Source organism: Antechinus flavipes, chromosome 2 (genome assembly GCF_016432865.1).
Source record: "Antechinus flavipes isolate AdamAnt ecotype Samford, QLD, Australia chromosome 2, AdamAnt_v2, whole genome shotgun sequence".
Classification (NCBI taxonomy): Eukaryota; Metazoa; Chordata; class Mammalia; order Dasyuromorphia; family Dasyuridae; genus Antechinus; species Antechinus flavipes.
The window spans coordinates 144,455,500-144,479,274 of record NC_067399.1 but is presented as its reverse complement, the minus strand read 5'-3'; the positions used below and the strand labels follow the sequence as shown (position 1 = coordinate 144,479,274).

Sequence of the window (23,775 nt, the reverse complement as noted above, 5' to 3'; positions counted from 1 at the left end):
GATGGGGAGGGGGCTAGGATTTGGTGGTCAGTACTGGTGCAAATTTATGCAGTGTTCCTACTTGAAGATCTCCAGCAGCACACATAAAATTTACATGTCAGATAATATTAAGGAATGTATGCATCATCCCGAAATGGCTCATGTTTACTTATATGACTAATAGTGTGGGTGACTATCTGGCAATGCCAGGCTTTATTAGGATTTCTCAGAAAACCATATTAGATGCACCAAAGATAATTCTGAATTCTCCAGCTATAAAAGACAAACTTACAGCTGCAAGCCCTATTCTTTAATTGGTTAGCCATAATGATCTAATAATGTACATTCTTCTTTATATTGCAATAGCATTAAAGCTTCTAAGCAACTGTGTTTGGAGTGCATATTAGCTTCTTGAAATGTTTTAATGAAGATACAGACAGCCACTAGGGAAAAAAAACCAAAGATAGCAGTTTCCTGCATATGCCAAAGATGAACCTTCACTTTCATAGCGATGGTACTTTGTGAAGTTTCTAAGTTAGAAAAAATAGAGGGAAAAGAGAGAGAACCAGAGACAGAGAGAAACAGACAGAGACAGAGACAGAGAGACAGAGACAGAGAGAAGACAGAAGAGAAAGAGGAGAAGAAAGGGCCCTAGAGTTGAAGTCAGGAGAAATTTGGGTTTAAATCTTCCCTTACTAGACCTTGAGCATGTGAGGTTGTTTCACACAATTATACCTGCATTATACACTTTTGGTTTGTTGTAAAGCCAAAATGAATTAATGATGTTAAGCAATTTACAGATCTAAGAGTCCTTTAGCAGTCAAAATCTACATACATTACTTATTATTTTTAATGCTATCTGAAATATAAGGAGTCTTTCCTTCTCTCCTTGGCCATGAGGAGTACCATCCCAAGATTCTCTTTTAGCAAAGGGAATTCTTTAACTTTATTTTTTCTTCTTATCTTTCCTTCCTTCCTTCCTTCCTTCCTTCCTTCCTTCCTTCCTTCCTTCCTTCTTTTCTTCCTTCCTTCCTTCCTTCTTTTCTTCCTTCCTTCCTTCTTTTCTTCCTTCCTTCCTTCCTTCCTTCTTTTCTTCCTTCCTTCCTTCCTTCCTTCCCTCCCTCCTTCCTTTTGTTCGTTCTTTCTTTCTCTCTCTCTCTCTCTCTCTCTCTCTCTCTCTCTCTCTCTCTCTCTCTTTCTTTCTTTTTCTTCTTGCCAAGACTAATTCTCTACCTGCTCAAGTGATTTCATGTCTTTCTGACCCCTCTGTCATCCCTCTCTATCAGTTATTTAAAATTTCTTTCTCAGAAACTCTTGTGGATTGTGTCCCTGTCCCACTCCAAACTTCCCACCTTAAGTCATATTGAAATTTTCTCTTAAACAGTACTTCAGCATCTGATGTATTGTGTTCAGTTTGGGGTGCTACATTTTAGGATGGAAAGGGACAACTACAGTTATTGAGGATGACAAGACTCAGCCTGGAAAAGAGAAAGATTTAAGGAGGAATCATTGATAGCTAGCTTCAAGTCTTGTATGACTTTACCAAATCACTTAATCTTTTTTAGACCTCCTCTACAAATGAGGGGTTGCACTGGATGTGATCTCTAAGATCCCCTCTAGCTTTACATTCTATGATCCTGTCAAGCATTTGAATGACTATTATACAAAGGACTTGTCAAGCTTGCTCAGCTTGAGCCCAGAGGGCAAAACTATAAGCAAAGGATACAAATTGCCAAGGCAAATTTTTACCTTCAAATGAGTAATTACTTGCTAATGACAAGAGATTTCCAAAAATGAATTGGGCTGCCCTTTGAGGAAGTGATTTCCTTATTACTGAATATCTTCATATAGAAACTGAAATAATGTGGGGGGGGGGGGAAGGGGGGACGACTTTCTATTGTTCTTTGACCTGGTTCAATCCCTTATCAAGATAAGGGGAATAATTTTCTTCTTGGTTGAGGTATACTGGTGGGTTGAGGGGTAGGAGCTTTATTAGTTTGTAAGCCATTTGAAGGCTACTTTTCCTTTTACTTATAAAGTCTTTCCCAGTAGTTCAGTTCTGTTTTGGCCAGAAACCTGAGGGTCTTCCCCTCCCAAATTGATTTCTTTTTTTTTTCTTTTGGACAAGGTAAAAAAGGCCATCCTTTACCTCATTTCTTTCTTACCTATCCTTAATCACTGAATGTGTGCACTCTCAGTCAAACTGAGACCTATAAAGACTTTAGCTTAAAAAGGCCAAGGTCTCCCATTCCATGAGGACCATTTCCATTTGTTTGATCTATATATGGCCATTGGACCCAGATGGCTCTGGAGGGGAAATTGAAGCAGATGATTTTGCACAGTGTTCACTCACTTAAATTTAATTCACTTGCAGGTCATGGCATCACCTCCCTGATGTCATGGTCCTCTTCTAGAGTGAAGGAGCCATTTTTTGGCTTGTCTTCCCTTAGGGATTGCACATTTTTCTTTCTTACCAGTGACATAATTCCAACTTTCCTCTTTTGTATATCTCGCCTCGTTATCTATTATTTTTTCTTTCCTTGTAGTCATTAGAGAAAAGGATCCAGGGGAGAAATGGCCAGAATGTGAATTCAGTAGCATAACCTCAGAAATGGATGTCATTCCCAACTAGCAAAGAAGGTCATAGACTATTTTCTTTTTGTTTTGTTTTGTTTTGTTTTGTTTTGTTTTGTTTTGTTTTGTTTTGTTTTGTTTTTAAGACAATTAGGAGGCAGATACATGGTTCAGGGGATAGTAAGGAAGTTCTGAGTTCAAATTTGGCTTTAGAGATTTATCAGCCATGTGATCCTTGGCAAATCACTTGGCAAATCACTTCACTTGATTGTTTAAAAAAAAAAAAAAAAAAGACACTTATTCCCCATTCCCCATAAGGCATGTTTTTGCCTGTGAACTCCCACAATAAGTAACAGCTTCTCCACCTCACCTTGTTTTCGCTGGTATGGAAAGGAAAAGCCCATGTCAGCTGACAAGGAAGGCCTGAAACTCTCTAAAAGTCTTTCTAGGAGAAAGTCTTCTTGAATCCTGCCTCTGTAGGGAACCCCGCTCGAGGACAAACAGCTTCATTCTGTTATCTAGGTGGGGTTGGTTGAGTCCTGAGCTAAAGAATTCCAACCATATTGAATTGAAGATTTTCTATTCAATTTAGCTCAAGCTGTACCCAGCCCCATTAAAAACTGCCCCCAGTTTGTAGATAAAAAGAGCCTATTTTAAACTCACACCTTGCAGAGGACCTAATATGCCATCCCATGCAGAGCAGCAAACCTCTTCATTTGGTTCCCTGAATCCTGAACCTGCCACTCACCTCATCATTTAACTCCCTGACCACCAGAAACTCTAACCTCATCATTTTGGTTCCCTGAATCTAATCTCATCACAGCCACTGCTCTTGGCACTACCACTGCTGTTAAAAACTGTTCTCAGATGCTTCTAGTCCTCTTTGCCAATACCACTTGCTTCTGGGTAGTCAGCTCTCACTCTCATTTGCAAAACTTTTCCATGCACCTCTCCAAGACTTATCCCTGTCCCCAACCCAATTAATGCCTCTCTTTACCAGTGAGACAGTGAAAACGCAAAAATCCCTTTCAAAGACTTTGTTGGTTAAGGTCACTCTTTCTGTCTGAGGGATAGGACAGCCTCCCCATACTTTGAGAGAACTGCTATAATATGTTTACATAAAATTATTCTTCTTACTTTCAAAGTTGAATTTTTTTTCCCTCTTTTTTTGATAATCAGTGAGCCAGAACAAAGTGATGTGATAGGTTGCAAAATTCCACAGGGAATTTCACATCATTATCTGATTTTCATATTCACCTGTCCATTCCAGCTAAAATCTCAGTGCATTGTGCTGTGGAAGAAGTTTTTAATTTTAAGTTAGAGATCTAGGATTCAAATCTTGGCTCTTATTTGCTCCTTGTTTGACATAGGCCAAATCACAGAACACTTCTGACTCATTTTTTCATTTTTATTCTGAGGGGCTTGAACTAGATAACTTCAAAGGTCTTTTTCAGCTCTACATTTATAGTCTTCCAGGTCTGCTTCTGTTTTTAAGTTAAGAATCCTAAAGTATTAGAAATATATATTGAACCTATAGACTGATATTACCAATGGATACAATTAAGTCATCACAACAAGATCACAGCAAAAAATTATTTTCTGGAATCAAATTACATTTATAATAGGGATGCAAGAGTGCCTCACAATTAGGAAAACAATGGATATAATTAGTCATATTAAAAATAAAACCCCTGCAAACCACATGATTTTATCATCAATAGATGCACAAAAGTTCTTGAAAAAATACATTTATTTATACTTAAAACTTTTTTTAAAACATCATATCCATAAGAAGCCATTTTAATATGATTGAAATATATCAAAAATTATTATTATTATTATTATTATTATTATTATTATTATTATTTTCATTGGGGAAACATTAAATCATACTGTGGAGGATCATATTTTATATAAAACCAAGCAAACTAATAACAAAATTCATTTAGAGAAATGAAATGAAAAATTGGAAAAATAGAATTAAGGAAAGTTGCAAAAACATATATATATATATCCCCAGGATATCAGTTTTAAAGAAAGAAAATGCATATTAATGCATTGTTGGTGATCCAACCATTCTGGAGAGCAATTTGAAACTGTGTCCAAAAGACATGATCAGCAGTGTCACTACTGAGTCTGTATCCCAAAGAAATCATAAAAGAGGGAAAAGGACCCTCGTGTGCAAAATTGTTTGTAACAGCTCTTTTTGTGGTAGCAAGGAATTGGAAATTGAGTAGATATCCATCAATTGAGGGATGGCTGAATCAGTTATGATATATGAAATTTATGGAATATTATTTTTCTAAAAAAAAAAAATGATAAACAGGCTGATTTTAGAAAGGCCTGGAAAGATTTACATGAACTGATGCTGAGTGAAAGAAACAGAACTAGGAAAACATCAGACATAGCAATATAGAGATATATGTATACATATGTATACACATATACAAATATAGATTACATAATCTATATATATATATGTGTGTATACATATACACATTAGTTAGCTAGATAAATAGAATTTTAAGGATCATTACAAAATAAAAGCAGTAACACCAATCTTGTAATACAATTTTGAACAATTTTTAGAATTCATCAGCATTTTATCACTTACTTTAATTCTTTCTTTGGGACCCAGTTTCCCTACTTGCTGAGAAAATGTGTTATAGAAGTAAGAAGACTGAAATGAGAATCAGATGTTGATTTTTAATCCTAACTCTACCACTGAATGAATGAAGGTTGGTCTCAGTTTTTTCAACAGAGAAAGGGAATCATCATCTTTGTAAAATATTTAACAGAGTCTGGCATCTAATAGATGATAAATGCTTGTTTCCTCTCCTGCCTCAGGTCTCTTCCATTTCAGTCCACCCTCATTCAACCGCCAAAGTAGTTTTCTTACCCACAGATTTAATCCACAGTGGCTCTGTCTTCCCTTTGAGATCACACCTAAACTCCTCTGTTAAATCCTTCACAGTCTGGCTGCAGCATATCAGAGCTTCTTGAGGACAAAGACTGTCTTTGCCTATTTTTGTCTTCTGAATGTTTATCATAGTACCTGGCACATTGTTGCTGCTGCTCTGTTAGTGTTGTTGCCATTGTTGCAGCTGTTGTCCAGGCATTCAGTTATATCTGGACTCTGTGGAACCCCCTGAACCATATCACACCAATACAGCCCATGGGATTTTCTTGGCAAAGGTACTGTAGTAGCTGGCTATTTCCTGCTTCAGTGAATGTAAGGCAGAAGTTAACAGACTGGCCCAGAGATCCACAGCTTGTAAGCATCTGAGGCTGGTCTTGAATTCAGGTCTTCTTGACTCCAGACCAGGTATTCTATCTTGTGAATCACTTTGGAGTCTCACCTGATACACAGTAGGTGCTTAATAAATGTTTATTGATTGACTGATCTTTCAAGCTTTATTGTATATTATTGTCTTTTGGCACTCTATAGTACAATCAGTTTTGTTTTGTTTTTTTGCTTATCCTTATATATAACCCTTTATTTTTCGTATCTGTGCCTTTACATTAACTGTCCCATACTCCTATAATGCACTCCTTTTTTTAACAATGATGATGATGATGATGATGACGACAACGATAATGATAAATACTTGCTATCCATTATTAAAATCTCTAGTTTAAGCAAAATTCGGTTTAAGTTCCACCTTCTATATGAAAACTTGCTTGATCCTCTCTCCCCCACAATCCCTCCAAATCAGATTTTATTTCATTTGGATATCTTTTGTATGATATTTGAAGGCAGAGATTGTCTGATTTTTTTCCTTTCTATCCCCAGGAGCTATCACGATGCCTCTCACACAGGAGGTGAATGCTTATTGATTTAATAACAGGGTACCCCATATTGGTCTTAGAATAGATTATCTAGTCTTGAAATGATTTCACCTTTGCTGATCTCATAGCACTATTCAGAGGACTTGGAAGTGAAATCCTTGCTTGGAAGTGGAAATTACTCTCCACCTGTGTTTTCCTGAACAAGTCTGTTAACTTTCCTGGACCTATTTCCAGAAGTTGTGCCAAATGGCCTGTATCATTCCTTTCAGCTTTACACAGATTTATTCTGATCTGTGATGAGTTTATTGGTGCAAATGTCTTCTCACTACTTCTAAACTCTAAACTTAAATGAGCAAACATTTTTAAGTATCTACCATAAAAACAAAACATAGTCTCTGTTCTCAAGGAACTCAGTCTAATGGAGGGCAGACAATACATCCTATATCTGTTTTACTCAATCCTGGGTATAGAGTTTTCCCCAAAGTATATACTTAAAATTCTTTTTTTTTTTTCCTTGGGGGAAGGCTTTTTAAAAGTCTCAGGTACAAATTCTTAAAGAGGTGAAATGAAAGAAGATTCAATTCTTGCTGAATATGACCTTGTTTACAAACTAAGGAATGTGTCTGCAGAGACCCAGTACTGTCAGATGCTAAAAGCAAAGAGCTGCATTTGTTAGCAGACTGTGGATTCAATAGTATGAGATGATTTTTCATTGAAATACTAGCCATTTTCCTACACACACACACACACACACACACACACACATACACACACACCCCTAGTCAGTTGAATATACTCATGTTTTTTCCAATTTTGTTTAACATTTTAAAAAAAATTTTGTATTTCAAATTCTATACCTCCTCTCCTCTTCTGCTTTCCCCTTCCCTGAAATGGCGAGCAATCAGATACGTTATGCATGTGCAATTCTCTAAAACATTTTTGGTACAAGAAGACGCAAATAAGAAAATGAAAGACAGTGAAATCTGTATTCAATCAATATAATTTCTTTCTCTGGAGGCAGATGGTATGCTTCATAGTCAGTCCTTTGGGATTGGGAATGGCCAAATCATTTATGTTACTTCATTGAACGTTCTGCGTACAATGTTCTCCTGGTTCTATTCACTTCACTCAGCATCAGTTCATTTAAGTCTTTCCACGTTTTTTCTGAAATTATCCTGCTTCTCATTTCCTTCTCCTCCTCCTCCTCCTCCTCCTCCTCCTCCTTCTTCTTCTTCTTCTTTTTTTTTTTTTTGGCTATGGTAGTTGTGGTTAAGTGACTGCCCAAGGTCACACAGCTAGGAAATGTTAAGTGTCTGAGATCAGATTTGAACTCGGGTCCTCCTGCTGCTTGTCTTTTCTTATGGCACAATAATATTTCATTAAAATCATATACCAGTGAATGTTATGGAATATTATTGTTCTGTAAGACCAGCAGGATGAATACAGAGAGGCTTGGAGAGACTTGCATGAACTGATGCTAAATGAAATGAGCAGAACCAGGAGATCATTATACACTTCAACAACAAGATTACATGATTATCAATTCTGATGGATGTGGCTCTCTTCAACAATGAGAGGATCCGAATCAGTTCCAATTGATCTATAATGAACAGAACCAGTTATACCCAAAGGACACTGGGAAATGAGTATGGACCACCACTGATATTGTTTGCTTGCATTTTTGTTTTTTTCTTCTCATGTTATTTTTATCTTTCTAAATCCAATCTTTCTTGTGCAACAAGATAACTATATAAAATGTATACATATATTGTATTTAACATATATTGTAACATATTTAACATGTGTGGGGCTACCTGCCATCTAGGGGAGAAGGTAGAAGAAGAGAGAGGAAAAGTTGAAAAAGAAGGTTTTGCAAGAGTCAGTGTTGAAAAATTACCCATGCATATGTTTTGTAAATAAAAAGCTATGATAAAAATAATTTAAAAATAAATAAATAAAATCCTATACCATAGTTTGGTTAGCCATTCCCTAGTTGACGGAAATTCCTTTGATTTCCAATACTTTGTCACCACAAAAAGAGGTGCTAAAAATATGTTTGTAATAGGTCCTTTCTTCTTTCTTTTTGATGTCTTTGGGATATAGACCTAGCAGTGGTATGGATCAAAGGGTACGCACAGTTTTACAGCCTTTTGAGTATAGTTTCAAATAGCTCTAGAATGGCTGGATCAGTTCACAGCTCCACCCACAGCACATTGATTGAACTCACATTTTAGCTGTATTTCAGTTGCTTAAGAATAATCATTTGACGAGCCTGTATGTACTGGACCTTTTTCAATCATGTCCTGAAGCATCATGTTTTATAGGCCACATACTGTCTCACCACAACTCCAATGAAATATAACAGCTTCTCTCCGTGTGATGCCAATATCAGATTTAATTAGAATCTTTTAATACAAGTGGTAATGTAATTTCTCTTTAAAAAAAAAGAAGGCCCCTAAAACTCTTGCTGGTTGGTTCTGCATCCTAGTGAGAAAACAGGAGATCATATAGTTCTTTTTTTTTTTTTTTTTCATAATTATAACTTTTTATTGACAGAATCCATGCCTGGGAAATTTTTTACATTGTCCCTTGCATTCACTTCAATTCCGACTTTTCCTCTCCCTCCCTCCATCCCCTCCCCGAGATGGCAAGCAGTCCTATACATGTTAAATATATCAGAGTATTATCCTAGATACAATATGTGTGTGCAGAACCGAACAGTTCTCTTGTTGCACCAGAAGAATTGGATTCTGAAGATAAAAATAACCTGGAAAGAAAGACAAAAATGCAAACAGTTTACATTCATTTCCCAGTGTCCTTTCTTTGGGTGTAGCTGCTTCTGTCCATCCTTGATCAACTGAAACTGAATAAGCTCTCTTTATCGAAGAGATCCACTTTCATCAGAATACATCCTCATACAATGTTGTTGAGGTATATAATGATCTCCTGGTTCTGCTCATTTCACTTAGTCTCAGTTCATGTAAGTCTTGCCAGTCCTCTCTGTGTTCATCCTGCTGGTCATTTCTTACAGAACAATAATATTCCATAACATTCCACAATTTACCCAGCCATTCTCCAATTGATGGGCATCCATTCATTTTCCAGCTTCTAGCCACTACAAACAGGGCTGCCACAAACATTTGGGCACAGAAAGGTCCCTTTCCCTTCTTAGAATTGCTGGATCAAAGGGTATGCACAGTTTGATAACTGTTTGAGCATAGTTCCAAACTGCTCTCCAGAATGGCTGGATATGTTCACAATTCCACCAACAATGTATCAGTGTCCTTGTTTTCCCACATCCCCTCCAACATTCCGCATTATCTTTCCCTGTCACTCTAGCCAATCTGACAGGTATGTAGTGGTATCTCAGAGTTGTCTTAATTTGCATTTCTCTGATTAATATTGACTTGCAGCATCTTTTCATATGACTAGAAATAGTTTCAATTTCTTCATCTGAGAATTGTCTGTTCATATCCTTTGACCATTTATCAATTGGAGAATGGCTTGATTTCTTATAAATTAGAGTCAATTCTCTATATATTTTGGAAATGAGGCCTTTATCAGAATCTTTAACTGTAAAAATGTTTTCCCAATTTATTGCTTCCCTTCTAATCTTGTCTGCATTAGTTTTGTTTATACAAAACCTTTTCAATTTGATATAATCAAAATTTTCTATTTTGTAATCAATAATGGTCTCTAGTTCTTCTTTGGTCATAAATTCCTTTCTCTTCCACTGATCTGAGAGGTAAACTATCCTATGCTCTTCCAATTTATTTATAATCTCATTCTTTATGCCTAGGTCATGAACCCATTTTGACTTTATCTTGGTGTACGGTGTTAAGTGTGGGTCAATGCCTAGTTTCTGCCATACTAGTTTCCAATTTTCCCAGCAGTTTTTGTCAAATAGTGAGTTCTTATCCCCAAAACTGGGGTCTTTGGGTTTGTCAAACACTAGATTATTAAAGTTATTGGCTGTTTTGTCCTTTGAACCTAACCTATTCCATTAGATCATATAGTTCTAATATAAAAAGTAAAAGAAATTTCCCAATACCTAGTATTTCAGCACTGTACTTCAAGGATCTTAGATCCAGCTGGGAGAGACATCACTTCTCTGACCTGAGAGTTGATGACAAAATATTCAGGATCCAGAAGCCAGCCTGGTATTGAGTCTCTTTTCAAACTTCACTGTACTGGTCCTCAGACAATGGACAGGAAGTCCGTTACCAGCTCAGTGAGAACTGTCAAAATTTGAACGTCTCTGGCATAGCTTTCTAGAACTCAGGGTCACCTCCATACCACAGAGAGGATCAGAGAAGAACTATACTGGAATAATTTCTAAATTTTTTTTTAATTATTCATTTTGTTTTCAATTGCAGCAACAGATAAAAAAACTGGTTCAAAAAATCAGTCTACCAGTTACTTGTGACAGTGATAAATGATAGTCACTGTCATAATTTTTTGTGTCATTTCTAATTTTACCTCTCCCTCTCCCTTCCCTTACAAAGTGCTAATCTTCATACTATGACCTTGACTTCTTTAAACCCTCAGTTCTCTCCCAGGTCATGTTCCCCGCACTAATCATTCTTTCCTCTTCTCTCCATCTTGATACCTTGATAAGCCTCAGCACTGCATGACTTCTACCATTTGCAACCTTTGCTCCTATACATCTGCTGCTAAAAGAAGAAGAAAAGCCTGCAATTGTTATGAATGGTCTGCTTACAAATTTGCTTTGCAATTTCAATTGGGCCTTTACTAAAACTAGGCAGTCCCACTATACCTTCCTTATCAGCTCTCTAACGCATTGTCCCACAGGGGTTTTCCCAAATCTTTTCATCCCTCCTCACAGCTCTCTCTCATCTCATGCTCTTAACTGACAATCTTGTCTTATATTGTAAAAAAAAAAAAAAAAAAAATTAAGGTAATTCTCTGTATCTCATATCACTCAGATGCCTTCTACCACTATTTCCTCCTTTACCCTGGTCTCATAGAATGGTGAGATGGCCTTACTTCTTGCTAAGGCTAACTCCTCTACCTGCTCAAGCGATCTCATGTCTTTCTGACTCTTCCAACAGATCTGCCCCCGCCCCACCCCCCATTCTATCATTTTTTCTTACAATTTCTTCCTCTCTGTTTGCTCTTTCCCTACTGCCTATCCACATGTCTGTGTCTCCACCATTCTCATAAAAACCTTTACCTAATCCTTCTGTCATTGGTGACTATCATCCTTTATCTCTTCTACAATTTATAGTAAAATTCCTTAAAAAGACCACATATTCTAGATGCACCACTTCCTCTTCTCTCATTCTCTTCTTAACTCTTTACAGTTTAGCTTCTGATTTATCATTCCAGCGAAACTGCTCTTTCCAAAGTTACCAATGATTTCTTAGTTGCCAAATCCAGTGACCTCTTCTCAGTCCTTTCAGGTTCTCTGCAGCCTTTGAAAGTGATTACTCACTTCTCCTGCATGCTTTCCTGTTTCTAGGTTTTGGGGATACCATTCTCCTCTGGTTCTTCTACCTGGCTGCTTTTTATCAATCTTATTTGTGGATCCTCATCCACATCATGCTTTCTAAAAATGGGTGTCCCTTAGGGTTCTGTCCTGAGTCATCTTCTCTTCTCTACTACTTCATTTGATGATCTCATCAGCTCCCATTGATTTAATAACCATCTCTAAGCTAATGATTCACATATATAAGTATCTGGTTCAAAGCAGAACCTATTGCCTTTCCCCCTAAACCTTCCTTTTCACATTCCCTGTTTCTGTTAAGGGCAACACCATCCTTCCAGTCCCTCTGGTTCACAATCTAAGAATCATCAACTCTTCACTATCTCTAATCCACTATTTCCAAAATGTTAGTCAAGGTCTGTAGAGTTCACCTTTACAACATCTCTCAAGGGTGTCCTTTTTTTTCTTGGACAGTGCCACCAGTTTCTTGCAGATCCTCATCATCAATACCTTGTTGGTAGATTTCACATCCCTACTCAGTCCATCTTCCATTCAGACAATAATGTGATTTTTCCTAAAACTATGCTCTAAACATATCACCCTTCTACTCAGTAAACTTCAGTGGTTCCCCATTGCTTCCAGGATAAAATATAAACTATTCTGATTGGCATTCAAAATGCTTTATAAACTATTCTTCTTGATCTTAAAGTGTGAGGAAAAAGGACCCACTTTTGAAAAAATGTTTGTGGCAGCCCTTTTTGTAGAGGCAAGAAACTAGAAACTGAGTGGATTCCCATCAAATGGAGAATGGCTAAATATGGTATATGAATGTTATGGAATATTATTGTTCTGTAAGAAACAGTCAGCAGGATGATTTCAGAGAAGCCTGGAGAGACTTACATGAACTGACACTAAGTGAAGTGAACTTCAGAACCAAGAGAACATCATACACAGCAACAGCAAGATTATATGATGATCAATTCTGATGGACGTAACACTCTTCAACAATGAGATGATTGAGGCCAGTTCCAATGATCTTGTGATGAAGAGACCCATCTACACCCAGTGAGAGGTCTGTGGGGATTGAGTGTGGATTACAACATAGTATTTTTACTTTTTTTGTTGTTTGTTTGAAATTTATTTTCTTTCTCATTTTTTTTTCCTTTTTGGTTTAATTTTTCTTGTTCAGCAAGATAATTGTATAAATATGTATGCATATATTGGATTTAGCAATATATTTTGGAGGAAGGGGAGGAAAATTGGAACACAAATTTATCCATACATATGTTTTCAAAATAAATTTTTTTTTAATTATAACTTTTTATTGACAGAACATATGCCTGGGTAATTTTTTACAAAATTATCCCTTGCATTCACTTCTGTTCTGACTTTTACCTTTCCTCCCTCCATCCCCTCCCCTAGATGGCAAGCAGTCTTATACATGTTAAATATGTTATAGTATATCCTAGATACAATATATATGTGCAGAACTGAACAGTTCTCTTGTCGCACAGGAAGAATTGGATTCAGAAGGTGAAAATAACCTGGGAAGAAAAACAAAAATGCAAACAGTTTACACTCATTTCCCAGTGTTCCTTCTCTGGATGTAGCTGATTCTGTCCATCATTGATCGATTGGAACTGAGTTAGATCTCTTTGTCGAAGATATCCACTTCTATCAGAATACATCCTCAAACAGTATTGTTGCTGAAGTGTATAATGATCTCCTGGTTTGCCTCATTTCACTCAGCATCAGTTCATGTAAGTCTCTCCAAGCCTCTCTGAATTTATCCTGCTGGTCAAAATAAAAAAATAAAATAAACTATTCCTCTTCTACTTTTCCAGTGCTCACACATACCTTACTCCTCACTGTGTATTCTTCAATCCAGTGACAATATCTTCCTGTTTCATGAACAAAATACTCCCTCCCTTGGTTCTGGGCATGTCTCTGATTGTCCTCCATACCTGGAATACTTTCTCCCCTCCTCATACCTACTTACTGGTTTCTCTGGCTTACTCTTAATCCCTAATAAATTCCCATCTTTTATAGGAAACATTCTTTTAAGTTAAATGTAAAGTAAATTAAAATCCCTTTTAATTTCAATGCCTTCCCTCCATTAATTATTTTCTATTTATCCTGAATATGGTTTTATATTTGTTTGTTTGTTTCTCCCTTTAGATTTTGAGCTCCTTCAGACTGACTTTTGCTTCTTTCTGTATTCCTAGCATTTAGCACAGTGCCTGGACCTGTGCAATCTTTTTAGTTGACTTTTTTTTTTTTTTCTTGCAGCTAATCTTTTTTTTTTAATTTTCATAACATAATTTAATAACAACTATATTTGTTTTTAATTAAAAATAATGAATAAGGAACAGTTTACAATTTGTATCAATTGGTTAAATAAAATTTTTTTTGATGAAATATCATGAAAAATTTGAAAGCATAATCAACCAGTGGTTAAGTTAGAATATGCTGTTTTGCTTTTCTTTCTTTCTTTCTTTCTTTCTTTTTTTTTTTTTTTGGTAAACTTATTTATTTTTGATATACTTTGCTTTAAGAATCATATTGGGAGAGAAAAGTCAGAGCAAAAGAGAAAAACTATGGGAGAGATTTAAAAAAAAAAAAAAAAACAGAAAAAAGAAGTGAACATAGCTATCATGTGTTGCTTTATATTCAGTCTCCTTAATTCTTTTTCTGGATGCAGATGGCACTTTCTCTCCAAAGTCTATGGGATTGCTTTGGATCACTGAACCACTGAGAAGAACTAAGCCTTTCATAGTTGAATATCACATATTCTTGCTATTATAGCATCAATTCATGTAAATCTTTCCTGGCCTTTCTATAATCAGCTTGTTCAGCCTTTTTTAGAGAACAATAATATTCCATTACTTTCATATACCACAACTTGTTCTGCGATTCCACAATTGAAGGGCAATCCACTCATTTTCCAATTCTTTGTTACCATAAAAAGAGCTGCTACATTTTTGCACATGTGGATCTTTTCCCCTCCTTTATGATTTCCATGGGATACAGACCCAGTAATGCCACTGTTAGGTCAAAGAGTATACACAGTTTTTTAGGCCTTTGGGTATAGTTCCAAATTGCTCTCCAGAATGGTTGGATCATTTTACAACTCCTCCAACAACGCATTAGTTGCATTGTTGCATTTTCCCACATCCTCTCCAGCATTTATCATTATCTTTTTCTGTCATATTAGTTAAGAGGTGTAAGGCCTTACCCAGGTTTTAATTCACATTTCTCTAATCAATAGTGATTTAGAGCATTTTTTTCATTAAACTAAGTAGTTTTAATTTTTTCATCAGAAAGTTGTCTATTCATATCCTTTGGTCATTTATCAATTGGGGAATGACTTGTATTCTTATAAATTTGACACAGTTCTTTATATATTTTAGAAATGAGACTTTTATCAGAAATACTGGATCTAAAGCTTTGTATTTTGTACTTTGTACATGATTTAAAAAATCATGTTTCTATTGGTTTTGTTTGTACAAAACCTTTTTAATTTAATGTAATCACAGTTGTGCATTTTGCCTTTCATTAATGTTATCTAGTTCTTTGGTCATAAATTCCTCCCTTCTCCAAAGATCTGGTAGGTAAATTATCCCTTGATCTCCTGATTTGTTTATGGTATCATCCTTTATACCCAAATCCATTTTTACCTTATTTTAGTATGTGGTCAAAGAGTCAATTCTTGATAAGTGCTTATTGCTTGATTGTGTGTGAGAAATATATTTGTACACATTTACTTCATTGACCTTCATTGACCATACAACTTCTGTATCAGATTTAATTCAGTTCAGCAAATATTTCTTTAGCATCTACTATGCATAAAATACTCTGCTAAGGACTGGTGATACAATGATAAAAATGAAGTTATCCCTGCTCTCAAAGAACTTACATTCTACTATATATATATATATATATATATATATATATATACACATATATACAAGGAAGTATCTGAATAATTTCTGTAATCAAGTTAGCCAACCAAATTGGTTAATTTTGGTTGCAAAATTAAATTTGGGTCCTAAATTACCTGGATTTGCTGCTGATTTTGATCAGATTATTGGACTGGTTGCCAAATCTCCACATCCTTTCAGGCTTTTCATATAGGGCTCATGTGTCAGAAAAGAACGATAAGTACTTCTTAGGTGTGATTCTTTTCTGAATTATTCAGAAAACAACTTGAAATCATTTTATATGTGTGTGTCTGTGTTTTATTTTAATCTTCATCACAGTCTTCAGAAGTGAATTCTTTAGCTAATAATATTGCCATTTATAGATAAGGAAACAGATTCACAAAGGTTCAGTGACCTGCCCATCACTATACCATATCAGAGCTCTGGTCTTCTAAGTCCAATATTCTTTTCACATCATAAAGGAGATCCAAGATTCTTTCATACCCTCCTGTCATTCCTGGACTAACCATATTACATTTACTTGCCCTGATTGACTGCAAACTGTGTATGGCCTGGCAACTCTGCTTCCACTTAGTCCATTTGGTTTTTTTAGAGGGGAAAAAATAGACTCCTTAGCTGAGACTAAGTAGTCTAACTTTTCTAGAACTTCAAGTATTTTGGCAGGATATTTAATCCTTACATTTAATATATTAATTACAGATGGGTTTCACTGTTCAATAAAACATTCCTAACACCCTTTTCTTTTCCATTTTTTATAGGAACATTGATAATTGAAAAATAAAACTAACAGACATCATCATATCTTAATTTCTTAAATCCTTGAGTTCTCTCTCTTCACTATCTCAGACTGGCCTTAAAGTTTACCTAAATGTCTAAATTAATGAGGTTTTATTATAACAGGCAGAACATAATCACAACTTTGGAAAACTTTAGCTTAGTCCAAAATACCATATAGGGAAAAGAATAGTATCCAGGAACCTGGAAGCTGGCATCACTTCTGCCACCAAACCACTTGTATGGCCCTAGATAACTGACTGTTTCCCTGAGCTGGTTGCCTCTTTTATTAAATGATGGGCTTTGACTAGATGATCTCTGAAGTCCTTTCCAACTCTGAAATTCCCTGATGCTCTCATGTGAAGGAGAGATACAGCAAAGGCTACCCCTGGCTTCTGGTAATCTCTGTCTCCTGGCCAGGCATTTTGGGAAGAAGATTCAGTAAGATTGGCAGTTATTTCTGGCACTTAGATGTTGCTCTCCACCACCTGGAAATAGCCAGTTAAGTGGAGGAGAAAGATACATTCTGTCTGCAGAAGACAGGATAGGCTTTGGCTGAATGTCTTTGCTTAGAAGATTTTGTGGGTGTTTTTACTCTATTATTTTTTCATTTAACTTTCTCTTAATGGAATTTCAGACTTGAATCCAAAGCTCTTATTAGAAGGCCTGCCAATGATCATATTATCCAAAAGATATTTCTTGGCTCTTAGCAGGATCTCAACCTGATGTTTTCAGCAAAAAGGAAATTCAAGTCAACAATATTTATTAAGCACCTATTATTTATGAGATACATTGCTAAATATGGGCAGCTAGATAGTGAGCCCCAGACTCAGACACTTATGAGCTGTGTCACTCTGGGCAAATCATTTAACCCTTCCTGCCTCAGTTTCCTTATCTGTATAGTGAACTGGAGAATGAAATGACAAACCACTCCAATATCTTTATCAAGTAAACCCCAAATGGGGGGTCCTGAAAAGTCAGCTACTACTGAAAACCCCCATACAACAAAAGCAAATATCACTAAATGCTGAGGGCAATACAGAGGGGATAGGAATAATCATTCATGTAGCACCTACTGTATGCCAGGCACTGTGCTCACTTCAAAGCCATTATCTCATTTGATCTTCTCAGCAATCCTGGGAAGAAAGTGATGCTATCCTCATTTTACATTTGAGGAAAATGAGGCAGAAAACCACCAAGTAACTTGCTGGAAATGAGATAATCTTTGCCCTCTGTGAATGATAACACTTGCCTTTAGAGGTAGGCTTGCAGTAGTAGATAAGGAGCTGGTCTTCAAGCCAAGATTTTATTTCTTTCATGGTGGCTCTGTGCACCTGGGCACCTGAGCACCTGAGTTTGCTCAGCTGGGAGTTCCCATATGAAGGAATTCACAGGTTCAGTCTATATAACTGTCATCAGAGGAGATATCCTCCAGCTTCCAGCAGCCATTAAATTTGCTAAAACTTCAGAACTTTTGACATGCAAGACTCTTGGGATTTTTTCATTTTGATCTTAATGTACCACCAAAACTATATTCAACAACAAATTGCACAAGTTTGCTCCAGAGTCCAAGATTCTTAATGGTGATCAGCATATGTTATTAAAAATAATTAATTTATATTAATAAACCACTTTATCAAAAATAGGTTAGTAAATTAATAGTAATAACAAAAAAGAATAATAAACATGAAGAATCATAGAGAAAGATTATTCCTCCTAAACTCAGTAGGATCTGCCTGGAAAGGAAGGGTGGATAGAGAATGAGAAAGAGATAAAGAGAGACTGAAACAATTAGAGAGATAGAGACAGAAGAAGAGGCAGCAAATAGATGGTTCTTTGCCACCTCACTTATCTTTAGGTCATAATCTCAGCTAAAGTTTCACCTTCTGCAAGAAGACTTCTGGTCTTTCTTAATCTTAATGCCTTTCCTCTGAGACTGCTCCTAATTTATCCATTATGTATCTTGTTCATAAATAGTTGTTGGTGTGTTGTCTCTTTTATTGGACTACTAGCTCCCTGCGAAGAGGGACTATTTTTTGGTGGGGGAGGTTTGTTTTTGCCTTTTCCCAGTGCTTAGTATGGTGCCTGGCAACAGAGTAGGCACTTAATAAATGCTAGTTGACTAATTGATTGGTCAGTCCAGGCCTGCAAGAAAATCTGGTGGGAATGGAGGCTTAAAGCACTTCTTGAAAGCCAAAAGGGAAGGAATGTTCAAGGTTAGCCCAATCCTATCCATAGCCAAGGGAGAAGAGAGAAGATATAGCAACGAACTAAGCTTCTGCACCCTTGGCAATCAGTTGACTGCTTGACAACCCATGGGAAGTTTCCTGGACAGAGGAAAGATAGAAGACATGAAATGTGGCATTAGTCTAAGTTTCCAGTGGGTTGAAAGTAGCTTAGTAGTTTCTGGCCTCTTTACCTTCCTCATTTACAGTAACATTTGAATATTTTATCAGTCTCTCAGTCTTCCTCCTCATGATCACTTTTCCTTATTGATCTTTCAAAAGAAAAAAAAAAAGAAAAGCCTATGTTTTCACTAAAGAGAAACCTCAGTTGATATTATAAATCTGTGGATTTGAAAGTCAGCACTCTGCAGTGCCCTAAAAAAATACCTTTTGTATTTTCATAAAAGCCATCAATCCTTTACTGACATTAGTGAATATCACTCTTTCTTCCCCAGCGCCTTTACCTATTCCTTCTTACCATAGTACAGCATCCCCCCTCAAAAGATAATAACAGTCCAGAATAATGCTCTAGGAGTTCTTTCCTTGTCTCATTGCTTTAGAAATTAGAATCAGTTACTTTATAAAGCACTTTGTGATACTAAGAATATGAAAGATGACAAATGATTCCATTCTAATGATGAGCCAACATGACCTATTTAATCAAGTGTTACAGTAATTGTTTTTCTGACTGAATCAGGTCAAGAGTTTTGGGATAAGGGCTAGTTATTTATTGTGCATAAAGCAAAGAACTGGAATTGAATGTTGTCACAATCACAAGTCATTCATAAAGAGGGGATTATGGATTTAGATCAGGAATATCAAAGGCAGTTAAATCGTGTGATAGTCTTGGATGTGGGTCTCAGTAGCACAGAGCGAAGGGGAAACTTTACAATTATGCAGTTTATGCATTACATGTATGATATGCATTATGATGAATGAAGAAAGTCAGTTTGTGTTATCCAGAGCTCAAGAGCAATCCAACCCAAGTGATCTTGGGATAGTGTAGTGCTGAGAGATAATAAGTGAGAGGAAGTGTACAGATCATTTTGGTTCTCAACATGACAGATCATTGGGTTCCTTTCATAGCCTCTTCCTTTAACTGGTTTGCTCCTAGAACTTTTAGGAAAATACCTAAGCGTGTTCACTTTTTAGTTTCTTTCTGCGTTCTGCTCTTTACTGTCAGACTTTTCTCTCCCTCTTTCTAGCTTTCTTAAAGTGTCTTCTCTCAGGAGAATGTAATCTTCTTGGGTAAAAGTTAATTTTTGCCTGTATTTTTGCATTCCCAATACCAAGTGCAGCACAAAGCACTGGTTTTGATGTTATTTTTTCAGTTGCATCCAACTATTTGGAATTTTCTTGGCAGAGATACTGGAATGGTTTGCCATTTCCTTCTCCAACTCAGTTTACAAATGAGGAAACTGAGGCAAGTGGGATTAAGTGACTTGTTTAGGATCTCACAGCTAGTAAGTATCTGGGACCAAATTTGAACTCAAGTTGAGTCTTTCTGAATTCATACCAAGTACTCTATCCACTGAGTTACCTAGCTGCTTGCGCCAGGGACTAGAAAGTACTTATTAAATGCTTGCCCTTTTTTAATCTATCCTTTTCAAAAAATGGAACTTTATAGAATTTTGCTGAAATGTAGTTTCTAGGAGCTTAGGGACTATTTGTAAAGGATCCCTTTTTCCTTCTGGAGGAGGAATTAGCCTTCTCTGAAACGACAGAGGACAGAACTAGAATGCTTGTGGGTAAAAGTTATAAGAAAACAAACCTCATCAAGATGAAAATTTTTCTCACAATTAAAGCTGACAATGAATGAAATGGACTGACTGACTTTTGAAGCAGTAAATGAAGTTTTCTTTTTACAGGCTAATTCATGAGTGAGCAGCAGAGTTCAGATTCTTTCCCTCGGTATGTCCTTTTTAAATAAGACCCAGTTTTCTCACTCAGTTCCTCCTTCTTACTTATTAGGCATTCCACTTCTGGTTGTATAGGATATTGATGACTACCATCCCATCTTCCAATTCTTTCAGTCTTTGAGGATTTTATCAAAAGCAAGGAGATGCCCTCTTACTATCTCCTTACATATCTTGGATATCAACTTCCTATGAGTTGTTTTTGTTTTGTCCTTTTCTTTGGGAAGGTTAATCTCTTTGGTGGTGATTCTTCTCTTTGTTGTTGTCCTTTTTTTTCTCTGATCTCCTCTTTCCCCTAGAGTGGCTTCACAGTGATTAATAGCCTTTTTAATGAGCCTGATAGAACCTTCATCCATCTTTAACAAACTCTTCTTCATCTCAGGCTTTTTTCTCTTTCTTTCTATGTCCTTGCACTCATGGATATCTAATTTCTTCTAAAATATTTTACCCTTGTCTCTTTCTTCACTGTTGGGATTTTCCTACTGAAACATACTAGACCAGGAGAAAGAATGATCAGTCTCACTCCATGCTCACTGGTGGCACTCCCAAACGATCCTTTTACCTCCTCCTCCTTTGAGGTTTACTCCATCTATCTCTGACACCCAATCCAGGTGTTTGTCCTAGTTATGTCCTGGCCTTGGATCATTCTGCCTCTTTTTTCAAAGAGTTTAATATAGGGCTCACAGTCTTCCTTTAAATATGAAGATGAAAACAATCTCTATTTTCATATTTGGGAACATCTTTATGATGAGGTTCTGGGTAGTCATTGCCAGAGAAAACCTGAATTTCTGTAAACCATTTAGAAGTCTAGAAACCCTCTGAGAGGAACAAGATAGGATTATAAGTGTATCCTTTTGATTTTGTTTAGGCCTATTGTTCTTAATTAGGCCTTAATGTTCAAACAGACTTTTTATTACAGTTACAACACAGGTGGAAGTTTCTAGAAATTCCACCTTTACTATATCCAATCAGAAAATCAAGTTATGATATAAAATCCTGAGGTTATATTTCCCCTGTAAAAGATCTGTTCATACTGTAGATTCTATAAACTTCTCTATGAATTTAGTCCACCAGTTAATGGTACACTCCTGGTTATTGCTAAATACCTTTTTAGGGTTAGCCCTCCAGTCAATGGCATAATCCCACCTCATGGCATCTTTCCTCTTAATGGTATTTTCCTCCTGGTTAATTGTTGTGTTCCACTAGGAAACTTGTCTTTCTTTTGTTAATTGGTAAAACCCCTTTTCCTTACTAACGAATTATGAATTTAGCCTGCTTTTAATAGCATAATAAAATCTTTGCCCCTTGATTTAAGCTATCTAAGCCTACAAATTCATTTGAGATGATTCAGATACCAGCCCATATAACCCCAACATACTTGTGGGTTATCACCACTATACCCCATCATTTTGGGAGTTATCACATTATTTTGATGGCCTACTATGGAGAGAGTCTGATTGCACTCCCCAAACCTCACTCCCTGACTTCCTTGAAGCTAAAAATCTGCAGACTTCTGCAAGAAGTCTTTTCTGATCCCCTTTAATTTTAATATCTTTGTCTCTATTGCTTTTCTTCAATTTATCCTTTATAGCTCTTGTTTGGCTATAATTGTTTGCATTTTTGTCTCCTCCATTATATACTAAGCTCCTTGAGAATAGGAATTGGAATTTATTTTGAGGGGTTTTTTTTGGTGGGAGAAGGTTACCTTTCTTTGTATCCCTCGTGCTTAATACAATGCTTGATATTAGTAAATGCTTAATATATGCTTGTTGACTGCTTGCCTGCCTGCAAAATATCATGCCTGTATTTCTTCCATGATATACATTTTTTATAACTATATCAAATGGATCTATTACCTTATATCTCATTACTGCATAGCAACTTTTTCATTCTTTTCTGCTTGATGATATCCTATGAAGCAAATATTTTAAGATTCTTCTCTTATCCATGCACCGATACCACTCTGTTCCTCAGTGAAGGAACTTATCTCTCTTGAGGAAAAAAAGGCCCATTTTTGTTAACATCTGCTCCATCCCCAGAAAAGATGGTCTTTCTCCCTGCCAAGAGCATCTTGTGTCCTTGATTTCTATGCTCTGGGAATTTGTTCTCTCGATCATTCAGGTCATCATTAGTTCTCTTTCACTCATTTTCATTCTCTCTTATTTACTCTCTCCTTCCTTCTTTCTTACAATAGTAACTAAACCTCATGCATTCTTAAAAACTCTTTATTTGACACTGATATGCCCTCAAAGTATTATGACATATCTAATCTCCTTTTCAGAGCCAAACTCCTAAAGTCATCGCATTCATTACTTCATTTTCTTACCTCATACTTTTTCTCAGTTCTTTACAATCTATCTTCTTTTGTTGCCATGACTCAGCCAAAACTGCTCTGTTACCTAAAATGCCTTAATTTCCAAATCCTATGGCTTTGTCTAATTCTTCATCCCAAATGACCTCTATACAGCTTTTGATCTTGTTGACCACATCCTCCTTTGGCATTCATGATAGTGCATTTTCTTGGTACTCTTCCCTAATGAATTCAATATCTCAGGCCCCACAGAAGCTGTTCCGAACCTTATTGTTTCTTTCTGAACCTCTCACAGAACCTCCTCTTCCCCGTCCTCTTAGTTAAATTAGTTTTATCCTTCCCTGAAAATTTTGAGGATATTCTAAGAGCTTACCCTTTCCCCTTGCTCTGCACTTCACATCATTCAGATGTCCCCCCCCCACTATCCCTTTATTACTGTCTCTATGTAGTCTATCTCCTTTCCTGATACCCACAAAAGAAAGCCTACATCTTCTTTGTCCTTTAAAAAATCCATGCTTGATCCTCTTATTCCTGCTATCTTCTTATATTTTTCTTGTTTTTCTCAGCTAAGTTCCTTGAGAACAACATAAACTCTGCCTTCATTTTCTCAACCTCTTCAGTCTGTCTCTGACATTATCTTTCAAATGAAACACAGTTACATATCTCACTTCTCCGTAGCAGTCTAAATCTAATGGTCTTTTCTCAATCCTCATCCTTCAAGATGTCTCTCCAGTTTTTGTCACTACCACTCCTAAGTAGTCTCTCTTCTCTAGATTTCCATGACACTGCTATCTGTTGGCTTCCTATTTGTCTGATTGTT

General features: G+C 36.4%; 1 protein-coding gene across 2 annotated transcripts in view; it reads left to right on the top strand.

Moving 5' to 3' along the window:
• Window positions 1-23,775, top strand: part of MSRA (methionine sulfoxide reductase A) — a 527,887-nt gene that overhangs the window by 460,104 nt on the left and 44,008 nt on the right. The gene's annotated exons all lie outside the window — the stretch shown is intronic.